This window comes from Biomphalaria glabrata, chromosome 4 (genome assembly GCF_947242115.1).
Source record: "Biomphalaria glabrata chromosome 4, xgBioGlab47.1, whole genome shotgun sequence".
NCBI classification, from domain to species: domain Eukaryota; kingdom Metazoa; phylum Mollusca; class Gastropoda; family Planorbidae; genus Biomphalaria; species Biomphalaria glabrata.
The window spans coordinates 3,528,903-3,554,246 of NC_074714.1; the positions used below are offsets into that span (position 1 = coordinate 3,528,903).

The 25,344-nt window shown below is 38.0% G+C and overlaps 2 long non-coding RNA genes across 3 annotated transcripts; one reads left to right on the forward strand and one right to left on the reverse strand.

Annotated features, from left to right (window-relative positions):
* The first annotated feature begins 1,169 nt into the window (after positions 1-1,169).
* LOC129926021 (uncharacterized) lies at positions 1,170-17,714 on the forward strand. Of its 2 annotated transcripts, none has more exons than XR_008777711.1 (3): positions 1,170-2,780; positions 2,859-2,878; positions 17,686-17,714. It is a non-coding gene; the product is annotated as an uncharacterized LOC129926021 (long non-coding RNA). The 2 variants fall into 2 exon arrangements; XR_008777710.1 differs by lacking the exon at positions 17,686-17,714 and having other exon boundaries at positions 1,170-1,942; positions 1,981-2,780; positions 2,859-3,190.
* Positions 16,064-21,710, reverse strand: LOC106079739 (uncharacterized). The gene is made up of 3 exons (XR_008777712.1): positions 21,573-21,710; positions 19,102-19,193; positions 16,064-16,590 (listed from the first exon to the last, which is right to left on the reverse strand). It is a non-coding gene; the product is annotated as an uncharacterized LOC106079739 (long non-coding RNA).
* Positions 21,711-25,344: the final 3,634 nt, after the last annotated feature.

A 25,344-nucleotide genomic window follows, 5' to 3' on the forward strand; every position in this document is an offset into this window, starting at 1 on the left:
TTTGCGAATATGCAGATCCGACAGGGATCCGACTTCGACGGGGGCCGCCTCTGAGTTTGTGTAACACAAACTCTCTTTGTAATCTTGTTTTTTTTGAAATTATGATGCTTATGAGGTTTGTCATTTCTGTAATTTCTGTGTAATTTGTGACTGACTGACGATAGGGATACCCCTGAGCTCTCTGAGGTCGTTGTGATGTCTGTGAGGTCTCTGTGGTGCCTCTGAGGTCTCTGAAATGTCTGTGAGGTTTCTGTGATGTCTCTGTGAGGTCTCTGAGCTCTGTGAGGTCTCTGTGATGTCTGTGAGGTCTCTGTGATGTCTGTGAGGTCTCTGTGATATATGTGAGGTCTCTGTGATAAATGTGAGGTCTCTGAGCACTGCGATGTCTCTGTGGTATATAAATTCCTTGAGGTCTGTATTATGACGTGTCATTTTTGCTCATGTTGCTGAATGTTATTAATTATTTTTGAACCTAACAAAACATGGATCAATAAACAAAAATTCTTAATGAATTATTTTATTTCATATTGAATAAGGGAAATAGCTTCTACATTGGTGGTTGATAGAGTTTTAAGGACGGAGTTCTTCCCCTTTAGATAAGCTTTTGTGTTTTTGTTTTGAAAAGGATTTTTTTTTCTTCTTAGAATGGCTATAGATTCAAACCGAACCCGTGTACAACTTGTTACTGCACCGACGGGAAATACGACTGTGCCACTATCGCGTGTGGCTGGCCCAGGTGTAAAGGAAATGCAAGGCCTTCCGTAAAGAAAGGCCACTGCTGTCCATCGTGTCCTTAGATAAGAGACTGTGGTATCGGCCACTTTTAATCTACTGTAATATTTGTATGGTTGTATGATTAGCAATATAAGGATAAATTAAAATTGTCAATGTAAATTTTTATTTTTGTTCGATTTTTTTTTTTGAAATTATGATGCTTATGAGGTTTGTCATTTCTGTAATTTCTGTGAGATTTGTGAAACTTTTAAAGTCTCTGACGATAGGGATACCCCTGAACTCTCTAAGGTCGTTGTGATGTCTGTGAGGTCTCTGTGGTGCCTCTGAGGTCTCTGAAATGTCTGTGAGGTTTCTGTGATGTCTCTGTGAGGTCTCTGAGCTCTGTGAGGTCTCTGTGACGTCTGTGAGGTCTCTGTGATGTCTGTGAGGTCTCTGTGATATATGTGAGGTCTCTGTGATAAATGTGAGGTCTCTGAGCACTGCGATGTCTCTGTGGTATATAAATTCCTTGAGGTCTGTACTATGACGTGTCATTTTCGCTCATGTTGCTGAATGTTTTTAATTATTTTTGAACCTAACAAAACATGGATCCATAAACAAAAATTCTTAATGAATTATTTTATTTCATATTGAATAAGGGAAATAGCTTCTACATTGGTGGTTGATAGAGTTTTAAGGACGGAGTTCTTCCCCTTTAGATAAGCTTTTGTTTTTTGTTTTGAAAAGGATTTTTTTTTCTTCTTAGAATGGCTACAGATTCCAACCGAACCCGTGTACAACTTGTTACTGCACCGACGGGAAATACGACTGTTCCACTATCGCGTGTGGCTGGCCCAGGTGTAAAGGAAATGCAAGGCCTTCCGTAAAGAAAGGCCACTGCTGTCCATCGTGTCCTTAGATAAGAGACTGTGGTATCGGCCACTTTTAATCTACTGTAATATTTGTATGGTTGTATGATTAGCAATATGAAGATAAATTAAAATTGTCAATGTAAATGTTTATTTTTGTTCGTTTTTTTTTTGTTTAAATTATGATGCTTATGAGGTTTGTCATTTCTGTAATTTCTGTGTAATTTGTGAAACTTTTAAAGTCTCTGACGATAGTGATACCCCTGAGCTCTCTGAGGTCGTTGTGATGTCTGTGAGGTCTCTGTGGTGCCTCTGAGGTCTCTGAAATGTCTGTGAGGTTTCTGTGATGTCTCTGTGAGGTCTCTGAGCTCTGTGAGGTCTCTGTGATGTCTGTGAGGTCTCTGTGATGTCTGTGAGGTCTCTGTGATATATGTGAGGTCTCTGTGATAAATGTGAGGTCTCTGAGCACTGCGATGTCTCTGTGGTATATAAATTCCTTGAGGTCTGTATTATGACGTGTCATTTTTGCTCATGTTGCTGAATGTTATTAATTATTTTTGAACCTAACAAAACATGGATCAATAAACAAAAATTCTTAATGAATTATTTTATTTCATATTGAATAAGGGAAATAGCTTCTACATTGGTGGTTGATAGAGTTTTAAGGACGGAGTTCTTCCCCTTTAGATAAGCTTTTGTGTTTTTGTTTTGAAAAGGATTTTTTTTTTCTTCTTAGAATGGCTATAGATTCAAACCGAACCCGTGTACAACTTGTTACTGCACCGACGGGAAATACGACTGTGCCACTATCGCGTGTGGCTGGCCCAGGTGTAAAGGAAATGCAAGGCCTTCCGTAAAGAAAGGCCACTGCTGTCCATCGTGTCCTTAGATAAGAGACTGTGGTATCGGCCACTTTTAATCTACTGTAATATTTGTATGGTTGTATGATTAGCAATATAAGGATAAATTAAAATTGTCAATGTAAATTTTTATTTTTGTTCGATTTTTTTTTTTGAAATTATGATGCTTATGAGGTTTGTCATTTCTGTAATTTCTGTGAGATTTGTGAAACTTTTAAAGTCTCTGACGATAGGGATACCCCTGAACTCTCTAAGGTCGTTGTGATGTCTGTGAGGTCTCTGTGGTGCCTCTGAGGTCTCTGAAATGTCTGTGAGGTTTCTGTGATGTCTCTGTGAGGTCTCTGAGCTCTGTGAGGTCTCTGTAAGGTCTGTGAGGTCTTTGTGGTATATGTGAGGTCTTTGTGGTATATGTGAGGTCTCTGTGGGGTCTGTGAGGTCTTTGTGGGGTCTGTGAGGTCTTTGTGGTATATGTGAGGTCTCTGAGCAATGCGATGTCTCTGTGGTATATAAATTCCTTGAGGTCTGTATTATGACGTGTCATTTTTGCTCATGTTGCTGAATGTTATTAATTATTTTTGAACCTAACAAAACATGGATCAATAAAAAAATAATCTTCATGAATTATTTTATTTGATATTGAATAAGGGAAATAGCTTCTACATTGGTGGTTGATAGAGTTTTAAGGACGGAGTTCTTCCCCTTTAAATAAGCTTTTGTTTTTTGTTTTGAAAAGGATTTTTTTTTTCTTCTTAGAATGGCTACAGATTCAAACCGAACCCGTGTACAACTTGTTACTGCTTGAACGGGAAATACGACTGTGCCACTATCGAGTGTGGCTGGCCCAGGTGTAAAGGAGATGCAAGGCCTTCCGTAAAGGATGGCCACTGCTGTCCATCGTGTCCTTAGATAAGAGTCTATGGTATCGGCCACTTTTAATCTACTGTAATATTTGTATGGTTGTAGGATTAGCAATATAAAGATAAATTAAAATTGGCAATGTAAATTTTTATTTTTGTTCGATTTTTTTTTAAAGTTATGATGCTTAACATTAATAGTTTTAAATACTTGTCACCCCCTCAAAGTTGGTTCCATGAAATACCCTATTTCTATATTAAGAGAGTCATTCACCACTCATGTATATTTAACCTTAAATTAAGCTAGGCAAGGACTTGATAGCAGTCAGTAGGAGAAGCCACTAAAGGGCAGTCATTGAATGTAGTCTCTACATTGTAAGCATTCACTATAAGAGTTATAATAAGTTAGTTGAGATTTCTATCAGGGTAGTTAAGTTATTATCATGTATTTCTATAAAGGATTATTACTGATATTCTTGAATTGTGTATCATATTTCCTCTGTGGTGTTATTATAGATATTAAACATATTATTTGTGTCCGCTACATCAAGAGTTATTTCCTCATTTACGAGAGAGGTATAAACGTGCAAGTATTCCTCCTGGTAATACCTACATATAACATTATAGTATGAACCCAATGTCACCCAGTGACCTACATATATGCCTACATATAACATTATAGTATGAACCCAATGTCACCCAATGCCCTACATATATGCCTACATATAACATTATAATATGAACCCAATGTCACCCAGTGACCTACTAATATGCCTACATATAACATTATAATATGAACCCAATGTCACCCAGTGACCTACGAATATGCCTACATATAACATTATAATATGAACCCAATGTCACCCAGTGACCTACAAATATGCCTACATATAACATTATAATATGAACCCAATGTCACCCAGTGACCTACGAATATGCCTACATATAACATTATAATACGAAGCCAATGTCACCCAATGACCTACATATATGCCTACATATAACATTATAATATGAACCCAATGTCACCCAATGACCATCTAAAACAGGGGTTCTCACCCAGCCGGTCGCGAACCCTTCGGGAGTCGAATGACTGTCAGGACTTTGATTATTTAATTATAAGTGTCAAATTATCTGCGTATTAAAATATCCATTTTGATTTTAATGTGCGTTTCTGTCAAAATTAAATTATAATTTCTTTCTATTCAATTATACATCAGTCCCAAAGTTTAGCCCAACAGACACGCCATACACACTGTTAGACACCTTATTTATAGTTTAGTTATTTAGCGACGCACCATAGAAGACGCATATTGAACGGGACTAGTGACGTTTGGGATATGTTGGGTTAGAGACCGGAAAATCAGTTAGCGATAGAATACTCCAGGGTAACGACGTGTTTAGTGACAGAGACTTTTACTGTGGCCTTTTATTAAAATAAATATATGTGAAGTTGTTCATCAGTGTTGACTACATCTCTTCACTAGTTAAAACCGATGTGTTTGTTTTTGTCTGGATTGTTGATCAACTACACGGAATACACCCGAACAATTACACCCAAACGCTTGCAGAGTAATTGGTTGAAATCCAACAGTCATCCATAGTTGACCTCAAGACAGCCTGAACAAGCAACATCACAGTGGCGACCCCCGACGCCCGAAGCCCGGATGAACCCGAACCTTGAAGCCGAACATTGAACCGGACCTCGAAGTTGAACGTTTACTCAGGTGAGGGTCGTGCACTCGAAGATATAAAGTTTCATCGGAGTACGGCTGAACACAGCATCATCGCAGAGTGACTTTGTTCTAGATCTACATGCAGTCGTCGCCTGTTTGATCGTAAGTTCAACGAGCCGTTAACTCAGGGTGACCTTCGTCAGGACAGTAATCATCGCAACGTCTGGTCTACTCAACCAGTATATTATCAAAGCCTGATCTTCATATGCTGAATCGGCCTACTACCAGAGGAACCGTTCATTCATAACGGGTGAGAGATCGTTAGTGAACCTGTTGGACATATTTTTTCTTCGCTTGAGAAAACAGTCGTAGGAGCCACATCGAGTATCAAGTTTTACCTCGTCAGTTTTGAGAAGGACAGTTTGCCCGCTGTCAGAAGTATTGTGAGTACTACAAGTTTGGTAGCTAACTAAATCGCTCTGTTGTCTTACCCTTTGAGAGATTTTTGTGGTTCTCCGGTGCTACCAGCGGATACAATCCGTGTCGAGTATCCCACGTAATGCCACAGATGTCTTGATATGCCACAGCAAAATGTTTCAGTTTCTTCGACGACTGTTGATGAGCGTATGTGTAGTTCCGACTACTTTGTGTACACAGTTACTGACGAATAGGTTAACGGTTCTCCTGGCGACGACTTGATTTGCGTAGACGACTACTGACAAATAACAGTCTCTTGACGGCAACTTGATCTGGACGACTGGCGAATAACGAATTTCTTGACGATGACTTGATCTGGGCGGACGAATAACGACTTTCTTGACGATGACTTGATCTGGGCTGACGATTAAGACTAAGACTAAGACTGCTTTATTGATCCTTACGGAAATTTGTTGTGATTACAAGGACTCGTTTCTCATATAAAGACAACACAACAGAAAAATACACATAAATACAACAGACAACATAAAGAGTTCATTCAGCGACTACACACAGGTATCTTGGTGCATTTCATGTTCCCTGATCAATGAGTGGCGGTGATAGAGTCTGACCGAGTGAGGTACGAACGAGTTTTTGTACCGCTCCGTTCTTGTTTTGATTGACAGCAGTCGCCCACTTCGCGACGACCTGGCGTAGTTCTGATGGAGCGGGTGGCCGTTGTCTTCCAAGATTTTTTCGATTTTTCTTAGGCACGTTTGTTCAAAAAGTTCCTTTAAATGTGGTAATGTTGTGAGTGTAATTTTTGATGCTTTTTTAATGATGTTTTCTAGACGTTGCAACAGTTTAGATGAGGCGTTGCCTTGCCAACAACTTATTCCGTATGTTAGCAGATTTTGTACAGTCGCGCCGTAAAATGTCTCAAGGATCTTTTTATTTAATTTAAAACTGTTGAGTTTGTATAGAAAAAAGAGTCGCAGGGCTGTTTTCTTTGTCAGAGTTCCATTAACGACTTTCTTGACGATGACTTGATCTGGGCTGACGAATAACGGTTCTCTAAAATAGTTCACTGCTTCTGCTGCTACTCTGGTAGTACGACGAAGTTTGCTGTTGTATGCTGCTTCACTAGATCAAAATGTCCAATGTAGACTAGGTGAGACCAAGGTCACCTCCGACGACGTTCCGTTATACGATTAACGGTTTTCAACAAAATTAAGTGGATGTAGCTGTTTCCACTACTTCAATATCAGCAAGTCTAGATATGGTCTAGCCCAACGTATAATAAATAAATAAATGTTCAGCAACGATAAATACGATTTCACTAACCTTCCAAAGGTTAAACACAGTGACCGTTATAAAAGTGGCAAGCAACCGGTTCAATGAGCAAACTGCTCCACAAGAATCTCTCAAAGGGTAAGACGACAAAGCGATTTAGTTAGCTACCAAACTTGTAGTACTCACAATACTTCTGACAGCGGGCAAACTGTCCTTCTCAAAACTGACGAGGTAAAACTTGATACTCGATGTGGCTCCTACGACTGTTTTCTCAAGCGAAGAAAAAAATATGTCCAACAGGTTCACTAACGATCTCTCACCCGTTATGAATGAACGGTTCCTCTGGTTGTAGGTCGATTCAGCATATGAAGATCAGGCTTTGATAATATACTGGTTGAGTAGACCAGACGTTGCGATGATCACTGTCCTGACGAAGGTCACCCTGAGTTAACGGCTCGTTGAACGTACGATCAAACAGGCGACGACTGCATGTAGATCTAGAACAAAGTCACTCTGCGATGATGCTGTGTTCAGCCGTACTCCGATGAAACTTTATAACTTCGAGTGCACGACCCTCACCTGAGTAAACGTTCAGCTTCGAGGTCCGGTTCGAGGTTCGGTTCAATGTTCGAGGTTCGGCTTCGAGGTTCGGGGTCGCCACTGTGATGTTGCTTGTTCAGGCTGTCTTGAGGTCAACTATGGATGACTGTTGAATTTCAACCAATTACTCTGCAAGCGTTTGGGTGTAATTGTTCGGGTGTATTCCGTGTAGTTGATCAACAATCCAGACAAAAACAAACACATCGGTTTTAACTAGTGAAGAGATGTAGTCAACGCTGATGAACAACTTCACATATATTTATTCTAATAAAAGGCCACAGTAAAAGTCTCTGTCACTAAACACGTCGTTACCCTGAAGGATTCTATCGCTAACTGATTTTCCGGTCTCTAACCCAACATATCCCAAACGTCACTAGTCCCGTTCAATATGCGTCTTCTATGGTGCGTCGCTAAATAACTAAACTATAAATAAGGTGTCTAACAGATTCCTACTGTGATGTTGCTTGTTCAGGCTGTCTTGAATGAAATGGCATATGACTAATAGGAATGAAAAGAATGAATACAAGTACATATAGTATGATATGAAATGGATAGCACAGTTCAATTAAATACTTAAATAGTATTTTTAAAAAAACCATCTTATAGTTTGATGTCCAATAATATTGACCTCAACAATATTTCGTTTCAATACAAAGATTATGTAATAGGTTCAGTTCACTTCATTAAAAATGTTCATGGTAGCACAAGTATCTTCTAGCCAAGACGAATGTTCATGGTAACACAAGTATCTTCTAGCCAAGACGAATGCTCATGGTAACACAAGTATCTTCTAGCCAAGACGAATTTTCATGGTAACACAAGTATCTTCTAGCCAAGACAAATTTTCATGGTAACACAAGTATCTTCTAGCCAATACGAATGTTCATGGTAACACAAGTATCTTCTAGCCAAGACGAATGTTCATGGTAACACAAGTATCTTCTAGCCAGAGCGAATGTTCATGGTAACACAAGTATCTTCTAGCCAAGACGAATGTTCATGGTAACACAAGTATCTTCTAGCCAAGACGAATGTTCATGGTAACACAAGTATCTTCTAGCCAAGACGTATGTTCATGGTAACACAAGTATCTTCTAGCCAAGACGAATGTTCATGGTAACACAAGTATCTTCTAGCCAAGACGAATGTTCATGGTAACACAAGTATCTTCTAGCCAAGACGAATGCTCATGGTAACACAAGTATCTTCTAGCCAAAACGAATGTTCATGGTAACACAAGTATCTTCTAGCCAAGACGAATGTTCATGGTAACACAAGTATCTTCTAGCCAAGACGAATGCTCATGGTAACACAAGTATCTTCTAGCCAAGACGAATGCTCATGGTAACACAAGTATCTTCTAGCCAAGACGAATGCTCATGGTAACACAAGTATCTTCTAGCCAAGACGAATGTTCATGGTAACACTAGTATCTTCTAGCCAAGACGAATGTTCATGGTAACACAAGTATCTTCTAGCCAAGACGAATGTTCATGGTAACACAAGTATCTTCTAGCCAAGACGAATGCTCATGGTAACACAAGTATCTTCTAGCCAAGACGAATGCTCATGGTAACACAAGTATCTTCTAGCCAAGACGAATGCTCATGGTAACACAAGTATCTTCTAGCCAAGACGAATGTTCATGGTAACACTAGTATCTTCTAGCCAAGACGAATGTTCATGGTAACACAAGTATCTTCTAGCCAAGGCGTATGTTCATGGTAACACAAGTATCTTCTAGCCAAGACGAATGTTCATGGTAACACAAGTATCTTCTAGCCAAGACGAATGTTCATGGTAACACAAGTATCTTCTAGCCAAGACTAATGTTCATGTTAACACGAGTATCTTCTAGCCAAGACGAATGTTCATGGTAACACAAGTATCTTCTAGCCAAGGCGTATGTTCATGGTAACACAAGTATCTTCTAGCCAAGACGAATGTTCATGGTAACACAAGTATCTTCTAGCCAAGGCGTATGTTCATGGTAACACAAGTATCTTCTAGCCAAGACGTATGTTCATGTTAACACAAGTATCTTCTAGCCAAGACGAATGTTCATGGTAACACAAGTATCTTCTAGCCAAGACGAATGTTCATGGTAACACAAGTATCTTCTAGCCAAGACGTATGTTCATGGTAACACAAGTATCTTCTAGCCAAGACGAATGTTCATGGTAACACAAGTATCTTCTAGCCAAGACGAATGTTCATGGTAACACAAGTATCTTCTAGCCAAGACGAATGCTCATGGTAACACAAGTATCTTCTAGCCAAAACGAATGTTCATGGTAACACAAGTATCTTCTAGCCAAGACGAATGTTCATGGTAACACAAGTATCTTCTAGCCAAGACGAATGCTCATGGTAACACAAGTATCTTCTAGCCAAGACGAATGCTCATGGTAACACAAGTATCTTCTAGCCAAGACGAATGCTCATGGTAACACAAGTATCTTCTAGCCAAGACGAATGTTCATGGTAACACTAGTATCTTCTAGCCAAGACGAATGTTCATGGTAACACAAGTATCTTCTAGCCAAGACGAATGTTCATGGTAACACAAGTATCTTCTAGCCAAGACGAATGCTCATGGTAACACAAGTATCTTCTAGCCAAGACGAATGCTCATGGTAACACAAGTATCTTCTAGCCAAGACGAATGCTCATGGTAACACAAGTATCTTCTAGCCAAGACGAATGTTCATGGTAACACTAGTATCTTCTAGCCAAGACGAATGTTCATGGTAACACAAGTATCTTCTAGCCAAGGCGTATGTTCATGGTAACACAAGTATCTTCTAGCCAAGACGAATGTTCATGGTAACACAAGTATCTTCTAGCCAAGACGAATGTTCATGGTAACACAAGTATCTTCTAGCCAAGACTAATGTTCATGTTAACACGAGTATCTTCTAGCCAAGACGAATGTTCATGGTAACACAAGTATCTTCTAGCCAAGGCGTATGTTCATGGTAACACAAGTATCTTCTAGCCAAGACGAATGTTCATGGTAACACAAGTATCTTCTAGCCAAGGCGTATGTTCATGGTAACACAAGTATCTTCTAGCCAAGACGTATGTTCATGTTAACACGAGTATCTTCTAGCCAAGACGAATGTTCATGGTAACACAAGTATCTTCTAGCCAAGACGAATGTTCATGGTAACACAAGTATCTTCTAGCCAAGACGAATGTTCATGGTAACACAAGTATCTTCTAGCCAAGACGAATGTTCATGGTAACACAAGTATCTTCTAGCCAAGACTAATGTTCATGTTAACACGAGTATCTTCTAGCCAAGACGAATGTTCATGGTAACACAAGTATCTTCTAGCCAAGACTAATGTTCATGTTAACACGAGTATCTTCTAGCCAAGACGAATGTTCATGGTAACACAAGTATCTTCTAGCCAAGACGAATGTTCATGGTAACACAAAAATCTTCTAGCCAAGACAAATGTTCGCCAACGATGAAGATAATCAAAGTTTAGCACCAAAACTCACAACATCACAATTTAACATCAAGACTGAACACTGGAACCTGATTCTTCTAATCTTCTAATCTAACTACAATATACAAATACGACCGAATCAATAATTAAATATCTTTACAATAAAATTCACCCTAAACAAAGGTCAAATAGTCCTTCAAGAATATAACCAAGGCAAACGCTAAGGCTGTCCAGTAACGTAAAGCGCTTTGAAAATTCAGGAACTCAAAACATACAGCTTGACTCTGTAGTTCAATATGGCGTGAATATACCAAACGTACAAGATGGAAAAAATTGACGTCATATAAAAAAATTACGACGAAGCCACAAGGGGAGAAAAAAAACTGCACATCAATAAAATAGCAAAAATGACGTCATCGCTTATTGAAGAAAGCGGCGCTATTAGATTCAGTACGGTTTAACTATACAACTAACATGTTGCGACAGTCCCCTTCCTCTACGAACTGTTAATTTTGAAAAAAAAAGACTACAGTTATCTCAACAGTACACAAAACTGCAAGAAAATTCTCCTGAAAACTAGAGTACACTAGCATCAAGACAAAAAGATTTCTCATTCTTAAACAAATCATCTTGTAACATGAAATTAGTCAGTTTCGAAGTTAACTTATATGATAGCAACAAAGCCCAATTTTTCTTCTCTACACAACATCTTGTTGCCGCCGCCTCAAACAAAGTTAAAAAAAAAATCCATTCAATCTTCGTCCTCTTTCGTGTGTTGAAAGCTTGTGTCCAACTTGTCAATAATGTTCTTATATGATTGTCTTGTGCCTTCAACTCCCCTTTCTTTCTCAGACTTAACTCCTTTCTGCAATTCTTTCTCCACACTTTTCTCCTTGAGCCTTGCTAATTCTAATTCTTCTTGCCTCTTTTTAGTTAATACGGTTTCTCTCTCTTTCCATCGTTCATGTTCCTCCTTCTTGATGCGTTCCTCATTCGCTTTTTGTTCCTTCCTAAGCCTTTATTCTCTTTCAAATCTTGCCTGTTCTGCCTTTTCATAATCCTCCTTCTGTTCCTTTACATATTTCTGCAATTCTGCACCCGTAAACCTTAACGCTTGCCCATCAGCTACAAATTGAGAATTAACCAAAAAACCTAGTCTCCATTTTAGAATTTCAAGCCAAATATTATTATTATTATTATTATAGCTTTTATATAGCGCTACTTTCATGCTTATAGCATGCTCAGAGCGCTTTTGGTCCAATCTCAGTTATGGACCAGTTGGGGGGGGGGGGGGAGGGGATATCTAGGAGTTGTTTTTCTGTGATGGCTTTAGTAAACACAACTCTGCCCGAGTCGAACCTCGAGCCCCTTCATAGGTAGCCAAGCCAAGCCAAGTTCAAGCGCACTTGGCCTCTCGACCACGCTTCCCAATTAAAGTTATTACGTTTGAGTACAGTTTTGCTAAACAAATAACTAGTCGCGATAATGACTATTAGCCAGGGGGGTCACCTAAGACCATTGGAAATTTTGGTTTTTCGTCTACTTTTCACTGTAAGTTTTAATTTTGGCCATTTCTTGTCGTGTTGTAATAAGCACAGTTTTGACTAAAGAATGTTTACACATTTACACTTTAATGTGTGAAGTAAAGGGATATTACTCTGGTTAGGAAGTTACAAAATAAGTCATACAAGGATTGTGTATCTTTAATAAAATGAAATAAAGAACATGAGGGGGAGGAGATTTAAGAACACGAACATATGACCAGAAGATACAGAACGACCTTTTAGTGAGTGTAACATCACTGCTTGAAGGTAAACATATTTTTCCATTGATAGCTACTCCTTTTTGTTTTTCTTTAAAAATAGAATTCTCATTCGTAGAGAATAACAAATTAACGTGGCAGACAATGATTATAAATCTTTTGCTATGTAAATACATTCAAGGTTTAATATTTGATTACGATTCTATTACATGAGCAAAATCACAGCACTTTGAATGAAATAATTTTACGGTAGGAGCTCGCTGCCTACTGGTGAATCGTATTAGGGGTCGCTGAGCTAATAAGGCTGAGAATCGCTGATCTAAAATAACGCGGTGATAATACTAAATCTAATAAAACAAAAAGTATATGACTCTCTTATTGGATTATTCTCCACACAGTGCCGGTGTAGTTTAGACGATCAATGAACAGTAACAAATCTCTATTTCACGAGACCGCTGTGAAATAATTCAATAAAGTAAATGCAAATATTCTTGTTTCCATTATAAAATTATCCAATGTCAAGAAAAATATTTTTAAAAAATACATTTAAAAAAAATAAACAATACCTCCATTATAAAACTTGATATATAAAATATTTAAAAAAAAATACATTTAAAAAATGTTTGGTTCAAACCATTATTAAATGTTGTCCTCCCATCGCTTTCTTTGTCTGCCTCTTCTTCTTTTTCCTGGTACTGTTCCCTGTAGGAAGGTCTTTGCGAGCCCCGAAGACCTTGTAATATGGCTTTAGATATTTTGCTCGTTGATATACAATGAATGAATAAAGCTGATTGAATGCCAAACTAAATTCCTTATTTATTGTTGATATACAATTAATCCAGAACCTCTACAAGGAGGCCACCTGTGCGGTGTACTTCAACAATAATATTGGGGACTGGTTCAAAACCACAGTTGGAGTAAGACAAGGCTGCCTACTTTCACCAACACTCTTCAATATCTTCCTTGAAAGGATAATGGAAGATGCCCTGGAGGGCTACGAAGGTACTCTCAGTATTGGAGGAAGAAGAATGACTAAATTGCGCTTCGCAGATGACATTGATGGCCTAGCAGGAACAGAAGAAAAACTAGCTGATTGGATGATGCACATTGACAAAACTTCCACCGCATATGGCATGCAGAAAAATGCCGAAAAAACTCAAATTATAACCAAATACAAACAGGGCTTTAAGGGGGCATCAGTAGGTAAAAATTTAAATTTAAACGACCTGGACTTCACGTTCTTTACCAGAGAAGTGCTAATAAAAAAAAAAGGTTTTATAGTTATCTGTTGTTAGTTTCAAACTTTAAAGCAAAGAATAAAGGGGACTAGTTTCTTACTACCACCACTTCAGTCAAGAACAATTTCTTTCCCTTGTTCAATACCAAACAAAATAATTAATAACCAATAGTTAATTAACTAATCGATTTAAACAAATTACTGATTCTTGTTTTGTCAGGTAAAAGAAATAATTGTGCGAAGTTTCAGCTTGATCCGAGATTTGGTGTGGGAGAAATAACGTGTACAAACTTTTTACCAGACAGACAGAGTGAGACAGTGGGTTGATATAAGCGTAGTAAATTGCCTAAAATTATTATATTGAGCAAAATCTTTCAACATCTTTGAATGGATCAACATAATTTTTAGCTTAATGAGCACTGGTGTAATGACATTTCCGGCTTCACGTATTTCTTAGAATCTGCAAGACAACGCTGAATTTCAGCAATAAAATTGAGGAGCAAATTTGATCGATAGAGTTCTGATAAAGATTGAGGATAAAACTTGTATCATTTTTGTAAATGTTGCTAGGATCAACACACAGTACAACTCCACTGTTGGTTTTTATATAAGAAGTCTTGGAATAGACCAAAACATTAGGAAGAGAAGATTTCAAAAGGTCCAGAAAGATCTTTGGTGACTGAAAAGTGTGTTTGTTTTCTCTGAGGAACTCTTCAACTTGTGAACTATCTTCTGATACCAGCAGAAGACTTTTATAAAACACAACCTGAGAGTAGGGAATCTTGAGGAACGTAGAATGAGGACAGAATCTCGTAATGTCGCCGGGCAACACACAAAGTGATAGGATACAATTCTCAATCACCGGCTCATAAATATCAACAGACATGGCAAGTTCAAACCAAACATTGTCTATAGGCAGCTCTTCGGGATTTAAGTAAATTTTGAGTGTTACGTCATCTTGCACATGTGTTACATCTACTTGAGAAAAGGTCAAAGTTCTTCCTTCTTTACACGTGATGTTAGAATAGCTTCCGTTGACTACTTTAAAATCTCCGGTCTGTGTTGACAAGTTGACAAGTTTTGAAATACCAAACATGTTATTGGAAAATGTCAAATATATTTTCTTAACAATATCTTCAGGATGATTTACAAAGAATTGAAAAATTGTCCTCATTATTTGTATCATCGTGATCATTAGATTCTCCGCAGCTAATGCTTTTATTACATAAAGCATGCACATGTCATTATTTTTTAATTCAGCTTCGAAAAGATTGGTTTGTTTTGCAAGAAAGTGCTCGCAATAATTCCTTAGTCCTATTAGTTTATGTGTCTCATTCAAGTACTGATTGTCCACAGAACTAGATGGAGAATGTCTTTGATAGTTGCGCCGATTATTGCACCTAAAATACGTAATCGATTCCGTTATCTTAGCTACATCGTCCACATTATTCTGTGTTTTTAGATTTGAATTTGCAGAAATATATTTGTCAAAGTCATGCATGACATTTTTTATATGTGTCATTTGACATTTCGATGCTAAATTCAGCTTTAAAAATGTCAAGACTTTGTCAGGTGAAAGAGTTTCATTTGTCATAATCGTATTCATTTTAACATCATCGGGATACAAAATAAAATCTTCCAGAGATAGATTCATTACTGATTGAAGGGGGTCAGAAAATTCAAACGTTGCTTTAACATACATCTTAGGAAATCCAGGGTCTCTAAATAATTTAGATATTGGAATAAATTTACCTTTGACTGTTTCACGCCACGCAAAGCAATGATTGTTTGATGTCAGAGAGTAATCACAGGTAATGTATTGGAAACATTTACCTACGTAGTGTACAAATCCCTCGGGACAGAAAACATGGACACACTGCCCAATCCAATGACAGTAAGTTTCATTCCTATTACAAGATTTTGTATTTTTGTTATTTCCATGTATATCTGTATGTTTCAGTTCATTTAGTGTATTCTTTAGAAGTGATTTAGATGAGAAATATAATTCATTTTTGCTATCGTCTATGGGCTTTGTGTTTGTACTTTCTGAGCGGTTAGTTTGATTAATATATGAACCAAACAAGTTTTTCAGTGCATCTAGTGTAAGGCTTTGTCTAGATAATTCTGTGACACTGTTAGACACTTTGCTAACTGAATCATTTGTATTCTTCTTTTCTGACGCGATTCTAGTTTCAATATTCATTAGTGAACATGTTCGCATTATCGAAGAATCTTGAAAAAATTCACATTGAATTTCTGTGAGATATTCAGCCAGTGTTGGGAACGACAGGGTAGATACATCGTAGCTGACTTCACTCAAACACTTGAGATTCTTATCATTAGGTGTTAAAATAAAACCATTACAGAAAGCACAAAACACGTTGGCAAAAGTGAAATGTTTTTCCATTTGAAAATTGCTGAAAAGAAAATGGATAAATATGCCAGTTTGGCGATCTTTGAATGTCAACAATTTTTCACAACCTTTCACGACATCCTGCAAAGTAAAACTTGAGACGTAATTTAAAAAAGAATCCTTTGTTTTCATTTGTTTGATGTTATAGAGTGATTCTTTGAATTTCAGTTGTATCTCTGGGTTCAAGCTACATTTGGAAACCACCCAATAGTCTCCGTTCATAGTTCTTGTGCATTGGGACGATTGAATTAAAATCGAAGTTCTCCAATATGTAAACAAATTCTTAAGTGTCACAGGCTGGGGATAGAGAGCTACGCCACGACACTCCTGGTAAAAGTCTGGACAACAGTCTTTATAAAGCCAGCACAAGTCATCGCAGTAACAATCGGACTGTACTACAGACCCACATCTATATCTACATGTTCCAGACTGCACATCTATGAAAGAATAAAAGCAACACCGGTTCATAAATCAGGAATAAAATGTTCAAGCAGAGTTGTGTGTGGGGTCTGTAATGTCTGAAGGGTCTGTGTAGTCTGTGAGATCTAGGAAGTAAGTGAGGTCTGTGAGCAATGTGATACCTGTGAGGTCTGGGATACGTGTGAGGTGTGTGAGTTATGTGATACATGTGAGGTCTGTGACTTATTAGATACATGTGAATTTTGTGATACCTGTGAAATGTGTGAGTTATGTGATACCTGTGAATTATATGATACTTGTAAGGTCAGTGATGTCTGTAACTTGTTTTTTTTTATGTCTATGAAGTTTGTGAGGTTTGTAATTTATGTAATTTCTGTGAGGTTTGTGAAATTTTTAAGGTCTCTGACGATAGTGATACCTCTGAACTCTCTGAGGTATCTGCCATGTCTGTGAGGTATCTGTGTCTTCGGGATGTCTTCCGATGTCTCTAAGGTCTCTATAATGTCTGTAAAGCCTCTGTGATGTCTGTGAGGTATCTGTGATGTCTCTAAGGTCTCTATAATGTCTGTAAGGCCTCTGTGATGTCTGTGAGGTATCTGTGATGTCTCTAAGGTCTCTATAATGTCTGTAAGGCCTCTGTGATGTCTGTGAGATATCTGTGATGTCTCTAAGGTCTCTATAATGTCTGTAAGGCCTCTGTGATGTCTGTGAGGTATCTGTGATGTCTCTAAGGTCTCTATAATGTCTGTAAGGCCTCTGTGATGTCTGTGAGATATCTGCGATGTCTCTAAGGTCTCTATAATGTCTGTAAGGCCTCTGTGATGTCTGTGAGATATCTGTGATGTCTCTAAGGTCTCTATAATGTCTGTAAGGCCTCTGTGATGTCTGTGAGGTATCTGTGATGTCTCTAAGGTCTCTATAATGTCTGTAAGGCCTCTGTGATGTCTGTGAGGTATCTGTGGTGTCTCTAAGGTCTCTATAATGTCTGTAAGGCCTCTGTGATGTCTGTGAGATATCTGTGATGTCTCTAAGGTCTCTATAATGTCTGTAAGGCCTCTGTGATGTCTGTGAGGTATCTGTGATGTCTCTAAGGTCTCTATAATGTCTGTAAGGTCTCTGTGATGTCTGTGAGGTATCTGTGATGTCTCTAAGGTCTCTATAATGTCTGTAAGGTCTCTGTGATGTCTGTAAGGTTTCTGTGATGTCTATGAGGTCTCTGTGATGTCTGTGAGGGATGTGATGTATCTGAACATTGAACTCTGTGAGGTCTGTTAATTCCTTGAAGTCTTTGACGACTGTGATATCTGTGAGGTCTCTGATGCATGTGATGTCTGTGAGGTGTGTAAATTCCTTGAGGTCTGTATTATGATGTATCATGTTTGCTCCTGTAGCTGAATGTTAACGAGGACTTCGTGTGGTCAGTGCAATGACATATGAGTTCCTATGCGATGGGAAGTGTCCGTTACTTGTTAGAGATGAATGAACTCAAAGACTACCGTTAAAATTTTGGTATTAAAAATCTAAGTGTTTTAGGAATTCGAGTTCTTGATTTCTCTATTTGGCAGCTAAGTGATGTTATCACCTTATCTTATATAATTCAGACGTTACTTCAAAAAAGAAGATGATTACGTCCTACACCTGGTCACAAAGATCAAAATGTGGCAACAATATTTATTAATATGCAGTATTGTTAAATGTAGTTCACTTTATGCTAGCTCAAGAGCGAAACAAGAAATTAACAGAGAGAATCCTTTCAATTTCCTTATAACTGAGAAGTCAAACGTTTAATATAACTCTAAAGTCGGATATAATGAATTCATCCTAGCTATGAATAGTTTTTTCCGACATCTAAGCAGCTTTCAAATAAAGGAGGAATTGTCTTTTTTTAAAACTACCTTTTTAATGTTAGTTGTAGTGGTAGTTAGCTTCTTTGTTGAGGTTTCTCGTTTTATTAATTAAGTAATACCATGAAAACCTTTCCAGAGCAGTGGCATAGCTGAGGTGGGGTGGAGGGGGTCGAACTTTGAAAATTTCCCGCGCCCCCACTTGAGGGTCCCCCAAATGAGTGTCCGAAATGTGTTTTTGCATTAAATATTACGCCATTTTCTCATGTCATGCTGTCAAATGTTAAAATACAGGGGCGTCTAAAGAAGTCAGGCCTCAACCCGAGCCCCCTAATCTCTAGCTACGCCACTGGATGCCAGAGTCTAGTGCAGCGGTTCCCAACCTTTTAAGCTCGGCGACCCCTTTTTACAATCCCCCACTCTGCTGAGACCCCTCCCCCCACCCACACACACACACACAGCAATAGAAGAATAGATAAAAACAATTCATTTTTTCGATGGTCTTTGGCGACCCCTGGCAAATCGTCAATCGACCCCCTAGGGGGTCGCGACCCACAGGTTGAGAACCCCTGGTCTAGTGTACCAAAAAAAACACAAGTTAAGTTTACAGTATTAATTAAGCCTTTTGTTACTGGCATAGTGTCCAGATTTTCGTTAAAATTAACAGCCAAATACAATACTTACCAGTTTGAACGTGAATGAAAGGAAGGACAAAACACAAAACTGCTATCATCGATGCCTCTGTCATGGCTTGACCAGCTGGTTGGTAATAAGGTCTGTAAAAGTAACTTGACCATTTACTTCAAGTAGTATTTATATTTATACGGAACGAGACAGTGGGCGATCACTTACAAAGGCCACGGGATACACATTTGAGGCCAAAAGAAAATCCGCTGCTAAGGACAGACGGCGAAAAGAAAATCTAAATCGAACACCGGTGGAAAATGGTTATATCTGCGCTGGATGTGGCAAAGTATGTAGGTCGCAGCTGGGCCTGGGTAGCTACGGGATATACTACATTCATCGTTAATCTTTGGACTCGAAGACAAACCTAATTAATATTTAACTAGCATGAAGATTTGAGCACGTACTTGGTGCTTTGAGACTTGGATTGTTTAATTATATTTGTTTTACATGTTTCGGGTGTTCCACCAGAATTGAAGATTATTACGCCCTAACAAAAACCTTCCGCGTGACGAGCAGGACAGGGTTCGAACGACAGTCCAGGCTGTATATCACATGATCTGGCACCCTTATAATAGAGCAGCGGTTCTCAACCTTTTTAGTTCCACGACCCTTAATATAATTTACAATTAGGCGGCGACCTCCAACCGTAATTTTTTTTTTCCTTTTTAGATAAATAAATGTGTGCTCATAATAAAATTTAGAAAAGGTTTTTTATTCAGGCTTGCATTTACCTAATTTTCTTTGACGTATTCACAATGTAGGCCTACAATGGTAGTACGAAGGTTGAGCTAGCTCCTATCCCACCATATCAGGAATTGCACAGCGAATGTCATTTTCTGCATCAAGTCTGCTTCTGAATTTGGGCTTAATAACTAACAAGCTGGAAAACCTTGTTTCGCAAAGAGTTGCTCTAGGAAATGGAAGAAGAAGAAGGCGCAACACAATCTCAAACAGGGCGGGGTAGGAAATTGTTTGAATACCAGGTAATATTCCAAGACGTTGTTACAGCACGTTAGAATGGACACACACACACACACATACACACACACACACACACAACTTTCAATGACGAATAGACACAAAAATCCAAATTTCCTAGGGTCTAGGCAACCCCTGGCAATTTGTCATTCAACCCTCAAAGGGGTCGCGACCCACAGGTTAAGAACCCCCTGTAATAGAGCAATGTGTAAGCTTATTAAGTAGACCTATTTCTCAGAACATTCAACAAATATTTAAACATGATAAGGTTTTTCTTCGAGCACGAAAATTAATGAGGCGTTCAGCAGTTCACGTGGATACGTAGTCCCAGCTTCAACCTACATATTTTGCCACTTATGTAACAACGTATGGCATTAACTAATATTGCGAATTCCCGGTCGCGGTCTATATATATCGATTGTGTTTATATATATATATATATATATATATATATATGTTGTTCTATTTATCTATTGTGTTTATGTATCTATTATGTATCTATTGTATCTATTGTTAGACACCTTATTTATATAGATTAGTTATTTAGCAACGCACCAAAGAAGACGCATATTGAACGGGACTAGTGACGTTTGGGATATGTTGGGTTAGAGACCGGAAAATCAGTTAGCGATATAATCCTCTAGGGTAACGACGTGTTTAGTGACAGAGACTTTTACTGTGGCCTTTTATTAGAATAAATATATGTGAAGTTGTTCATCAGCGTTGACTACATCTCTTTACTAGTTAAAACCGATGTGTTTGTTTTGTCTGGATTGTTGATCAACTACACGGAATACACCCGAACAATAATACCCAAACGCTTGCAGAGTAATTGGTTGAAATCAACAGTCATCCATAGTTGACCTCAAGACAGCCTGAACAAGCAACATCACACTATATATCTATTGTGTTTATGTATCTATATATCTATTGTATCTATATATCTATTGTGTCTATATATCTGTTTTGTCATAGTGTCTATCTATCATAGCTATACCAATCATGGGAAAGGCTTGGGGAGTCAACCCTGAGGAAAAATCAGGAGCTGGCGACCCTAAGATAGTTTGCAGCACACAGTGCTACACCCTGGCAGAACCTGAGACGCCGCTGACCCCAAACTGTATTGGCACTGCCGTTCCTTTGGATACATCAGCTGAGTGGAGAGGGGGGAACTGATGTGTGGGCGACATCGTTCCGACCACAGCTAATGCCCAGGCATTCATCTCATTTCAATAAGATGATCCATAGCCATTTCGCGACTGAAAGAGGCCATAGATATATTGTGTCTATAAATATATATTGTGTCTATATATCTACTGTGTCTATATATCTATTGTGGCATAATAACTATTGTGTCTATATATTTATTGTATCATAATATCTATTGTGTCTATATATATAGGTATTGTGTCCATATATCTATTGTGTCATAATATGTATTGTGTCTATATAACTTGTGTGTTCTGTGCTAAATGTTTACTAATGCTCACCTCTACACGCCTTCTGTATTTCCCTTCATCTTGTCTATGTCAGTCTTACTCTTGCTCCGTCGATACGATGATCTTGTGGTCCTCCGTAGTTTTAGAGCGAGCTTTTGAAGGACCACATTCAATGTCGAAAGTCGAATGGAAGATTAGTTCTTTGTTCTATTAAACACAGTAGAAATAACGACTTTTAATATTTCTTTTGCTCAGTTCATGTCTATTACAAATGAATTTATAATGAGCTAGAAACACGCGTAGGATGTAATAATCTTCTTTTGTGAAGTAACGTCTGTATTTTATAAGATAAGATAGCTCAAACATTTATGTTTTATGTTCACGTGTTATTGGTCGGCCTAAAAACAACAACCCTCCTAATTTATTTATAACCGATATGTCATATATCTCAATGTGTCAGCGTTATATGAGAATCTAATTGAAATATATACATGCTACTCTGGGGAAATCATCAGTGAGCTAAACATAACCATCAGAGCAAGTTAAAACCAGAAATATTATTAAACAGTTTATTGGAAGCATAGAGAAATATTGCAAACATAAATGACATCCAGGATCGAACCCAATACCTTCTTGTTCGTTGCCTAGCGCTCTGTCCCTCGGTTACCACCTCGAATGCTAAAATTTATAAATGGCAATTTCTTCGAACCCGAAGATTAAGGATGAGTGCAATCAGGGCCGGCCCTAGCATTTTCGGGGCCATATGCGAAACGGATCGCGCGGGGCCTAGTCTGGGTAGGGATAAGCATAATGTCAAAATTATTATTTTTTTAATTAGAAAATAGGCCTACTTTCGTCTTTGCAATAATTTTTTTCCAATGTAAGCTCGCAATGCCACTTTTTATTTATTGGCACCCCAAAATGTCAATTTCGTCTATTCTTCAAGAGATTTGAATAAATTCAAAAAAAGTTCAGGACTTTATCGTATATTTTGCCTTTTCATGAGATTTCCTGGAGGCCCTGGAAAATCAGGAGGTCGCGAAAACCCTGTTATTTTATATACGTTATACTGGTTTAATTTAATAATGTACACTTAGAATTCGCGCGGGGCCTATGAAAGCGCGGGGCCCACTGCGACCGCATAGGCTGCAGTGGCCTCAGGCCGGCCCTGAGTTCAATGTTTCACATGACAACGCAAACCCTCGTACACTTCTTATTTTTATATGGCAAATGGCAAAGGGGAAGGGTAGGCCTATAGATTTGTAGGATCAATATAAAACTTTTTTTGATATATATATATATATATATATTTTTTTTTTTTTTTAATTTTTTTTTTTTGGTAATAAAATTCCCTAAGCGTCATGGAAATGTAAATTAGTTCATTGAAACTTCTGCATATTATATGGTCATATCGATTTCAAGTGGGATGAACATAGGGAACTGGACACTCGGCTGACAAAAAAAAAACGTCCCGACTGACTTAAAATCGTGTTAATTTTACAATTAGAAACGATGTTTCATTATTAACTGAATGTTGTGTTTCGAAGCGTATATGATTAGACTCTATGTTTTTTTTTTGTGACCACAGTATCATTATCATCACGGAATGGAAGATGATTCTTCAACCATTTAGCCAATCTAATCCTAACTGACGTCTGTCTTAAAATGAAAATGGGCCCTATCTTCTCTCAATAACTGTTGAACCCTTGTGTGTGTTACGTCACCTTTATTTTAAATAACACTAACAATAATTCCCTATAAAATTGTACAATTGTAGTCAAACTGAATTTCCATTTGATTGGATCAATAAAATTATTTTATCTATCTCTTAAAGTAATGCCAACTAAAAATCATGCCGTTCCGTGAACATTGTGAGTATTCGATCGTAATCCTTGCCACATTACGAAGGGCTATACGGATCAGCACATTTTGACCGGACATGGCTAAATCTTACTTGACCATTATAGTTGCAATTGAGGCCCTTGGATATGGACCGTGTGTGTGTAAGTGTTTGTGTTTGAGTGTTTCTATGGTGACGATGGGAAGATGTTAGTGATTGGTTGTGAGCGATGCAAGATAAGTAGGCCTAGCATTGTCGTAAGATGTCTTAGTTAGCAAAGACACTATAGAACGCGAGTCTGAAAATAAGTGTTATTGTAGTGAGTTGTATTGTTTAAAATACTAATTTATATTATTACTAAAGTCTACTACATTGATTTCACTTTATCTCAAGTTGAATTTGTTTATTTTATAATAACAGTTATATTTAGTTTTGTTCAAAAAAAGTTATTCGATGTATTTCAACTTTTTATAAGTTAATATAATACACCTACAGCGGTTTAGTTGTCTACCATCAGTTTGGTGCTTCAAGTCAACGACCGCCCACAACACCTTTACATCTTTATTATTTCAGTTTTATGCCAACCGATATAGGCCTACTAAATTTAATAGGCCTATCAGTGGCGTAACTAGGGGGGGGGGGATCAAATTTGAAAATCCACAAATGAGTGTCTGAAATTTGTTATTACGTTAAATATTACGCCATTATTATCTCATATCATGATGTCGAATGTCAATTGCAGGGGCCCCTAAATAGGTCAAGCCCCCCCCTCCCCCAGGCCCAAAATCCCTAGCTACGTCACTGAGGCCTATTTATATTTAGAATGAGTGTTTCTGTTCAGTGAACACAATAAACAATCGCACATTTTTTTAAGGAGACACTAAAACTAGAAAAACAGAGTGTTGTGTTGCAAGCACATAGAGAGAATGAACTTGTTATCACATTGTTTACCTTCTGCTCGACAGCGCTGTGACCAGATTCAAAACACTGACGCTTCGAGAACAGCAGAAAGAAGCCATGTAGACCTAGATCTATGCCCTAGTAGGCCTATATCTATAAGTGTGCTACAAATAGGCTTAAATTGAGACTATCAAATTTAAACAAATGCATGAATTAAGGTCTGGCTACAATAAAGATACACATTGTCTACTGACTTAAACTAGCCAAACATGGATGGCTGCCTGGTCGTGCGGTTTGCACGCTGGACTGTCGTTCAGATTTATCGATGGTCCCGGGTTAAAACCCTGCCCGCTCCCATCCCCCGTCGTCCTGCGGGAGGTTTGGACTAGGAAGTAATTATCTTCAACTCTGAAGGAACATCCGAAACATGTAAAACATTTTACAAAAACAAACAAGACAAAAACAAAATTAAATTAAATACTCAGAAAGACACAAAGATAAATTCACATGCCTCATCCCATATGCTAGGACAAATTTGTACAAATAATCCTTATTCTTCCCTAATGCTATTAGAGCATGGAATGGGTTGCCTGAGCTAGCCAGGAAAACCAGTGACTTGGCAGAATTTAAGTCATTGGTTAATATGCATGACTGAATACATGACGCTTAGGACGTAATCATCTTCTTTTTTTGAAGTAACGTCTGCATTATATAACATAAGAAAGAGGTGCTTTATCAAGAATTGAAAAGTGTGAATTAAGAGGGTTCTATATACATTCGAAGGTGCTTTTAAAAAAAAGTTATGGATTGTCATTACTATGGAAAAAAAGGGGGTGGGCGAATATTGTGGAAGAGAGGTCGATGTCAAAGAGCAAGAGCTCTTTCTTCCCTAGTGCCATTAGAGAATAGAATTATATGGGTTGCCTGAATCAGCCAGGAAAACCATGACCACTTAGCAGAGTTAAAGTCATTGATTAAAATGCATGACTAGATTGACACATGCAATGCGTAGGACGTAATTGTTTTTATTTTATTTTTTTAAGTAACTTCTGTATCTTATAAGATTAGGTAGGCTTAATAGAA